The following is a 2,554-nucleotide window of genomic DNA, read 5'->3' on the forward strand; positions in this document are numbered from 1 at the left end:
CACTTCTATTAAAAATACAAAAATTACTGGGCACGGTGGCTCATGCCTGTAATCCCAGCACTTTGGGAGGCCGAGGCGGGCGGATCACGAGGTCAGGAGATTGAGACCATCCTGGCGAACACGGTGAAACCCCGTCTCTACTAAAAATACAAAAAATTAGCCGGGCGTGGTGGTGGGCGCCTGTAGTCCCAGCTTCTCGGGAGGCTGAGGCAGGAGAATGGCGTGGACCCAGGAGGCTATGGAGCTTGCAGTGAGCAGAGATCGCGCCACTGCACTCCAGCCTGGGCGACAGAGCGAGACTCTGTCTCAAAAACAAAAACAAAAACAAAAACAAAAATTACCTGCGCATGGTGGCGGACGCCTATAATCCCAGCTCCTTGGGAGTCTGAGGCAGGAGAATCACTTGAACCTGGGAGGCAGAGGTTGCAGTGAGTCAAGATTGTGCCATTGCACTCCAGCCTGGGTGACAGTGCGAGACACCATCTCAAAAAAAAAAAAAAATTAAAAATTAAATACATGAAATAGCATAAAAATCCTCTCTGACTGGGTTGTGGCCCTACCCCCACAAGCTGGACAGACCTGTCACAGAGGCCCTGCCTGGCTGGCTGCCCCTTACCCTGCCCTGCACCCTCGATCCACCCCAGACCTGAGCGTGGCATCCACAGGGTGGCGTGTTCAAGACCTTCCACCGGTGCTCAGCCCAGAGCCTCAGAGACTTGTCCTCTGTAAGACTCACCGGAATGTGGGAGAGGCCCAAGGAGACCCGTGGGTATGAGTCCCTGAACTTGAGAACTGGGAATGCAGGCTGGGGCTGTGGGCCCACGCTGGGGAAAGTGGGTGGCGGTCAAACCCCCTGGGCTTCTCAGGTTCCTTCTGACGTCCGGGTCACTTTGCTATCCAAACAGAATGACTGTCTTAGAAAAACACGTATTAAAAAATATAGTAAGATAAATAAGGCTGAGTTTCTAGGTCTGGCAAATCGTATCCCAAGAAAGCCAGAGTGAAGGGTATGAACTGACACCACACAGAACAGCCTAGAGATGGCCCAGGGGCTATGGCTCATGCCTGTAATCCCAGCACTTTGGGAGGCTGAGATCGGGCAGATCACCTGAGGTCAGGAGTTCGAGAGCAGCCTGGCCAACATGATGAAACCCTGTCTCTACTAAAAATACAAAAATTAGCCAGGCGTGGTGGTGCGTCCCTGTAATCCCAGATACTCAGGAGGCTGAGGCAGGAGAATTGCTTCAACCCGGGAGGTGGAGGTTGCAGTGAGCCGAGACTCACTGCATTACACTCCAGCCTGGGTGACAAGAGTAAAATCCCATCTCAAAACAAAACAAAACAAAACAAAACAAAAAAAACCTGAGGCCAGAAGCCAGCAGAGAAAAGAGCACCATCACCCCACCCTTCTAGAAGGGTGAACCCAGGAGTCATGGACTCGTGAGCCCAACTCGCCAAGCAAGGTCGGGGGCAGATCGTTCAGGAGATGATTTCAGAGTGCTCAGAAGATGGAGTGTGACTGGCAATGCAGATGAAGGTCACTGGAAAGTGAGCCAAGCTGCTGTCGCCCCTCTCCATAGCAGGTGTCTGGGCCCAACCCACACACAGGCTACCTGGATTTCTGCAAAACACAGGAGGTTTTCCTTTTTTATTTCTTTTTAAAATTTTTCGTTTTAGGGCTGGGCATGGTGGCTCATGCCTGTAATCCCAGCACTTTGAGATGTGGAGGCAGGCGGATTGCTTGAGGCCAGGAATTCGAAACCAGCCTGACCAATACAGTGAAACCCCGTCTCTACTAAAAATACAAAAATTAGCTGGGCCTGGTGTTACATGCGTGTAATCCCAGCTACTCGGGAGGCTGAGGCAGGAGAATCGCTTGAACCTGGGAGGTGGAGGTTGCAGTGAGCCGAGATCTCACCACTGCACTCCATCCTGGGCAACAAAACAAGACTCTGTCCAAAATAAATAAATAAATACATAAAATAAAATTTTTTGTTTCTTTTTTTTTTTTTTGAGTCAATGTTCTGCTGAATGGCTTTTTCGGTTTTTTGTTTGTTTATGCCTTTATTTAATTTTGGCATCCAAAACAGAACAGAATAGTATGATGTAACCCATTAAAAGAATAGTGTCCATTATAGATAACATCCTTCAATACTGAACCCAAGAGTGAGTTTTGGTTTGTTTGTTTTGCTGAGATGGAGTCTCACTTTGTCGCCCAGGCTTGAGTGCAGTGGCTCAATCTTGGCTCACCGCAACCTTTGCCTCACAGGTTCAAGGGATTCTCCTGCCTTAGCCTCCTGAGTAGCTGGGACTACAGACGCCCACCACCATGCCCAGCTAATTTTTGTATTTTTAGTAGAGACGGGGTTTCACCATCTTGGCCAGGCTGGTCTTGAACTCCTGACCTCGTGATTCACCCACCCCGGCCTCCCAAAGTGCTGGGATTACAGGCACGAGCCACCGCACCCGGCCAATTTTTGTATTTTTAATAGAGACGGGGTTTCACCATGTTGGCCAGGATGGTCTTGATCTCCTGACCTCATGATCCACCCAC

The sequence above is a fragment of the Mandrillus leucophaeus genome, unplaced genomic scaffold (genome assembly GCF_000951045.1).
Source record: "Mandrillus leucophaeus isolate KB7577 unplaced genomic scaffold, Mleu.le_1.0 Scaffold335, whole genome shotgun sequence".
Taxonomy (NCBI): domain Eukaryota; kingdom Metazoa; phylum Chordata; class Mammalia; order Primates; family Cercopithecidae; genus Mandrillus; species Mandrillus leucophaeus.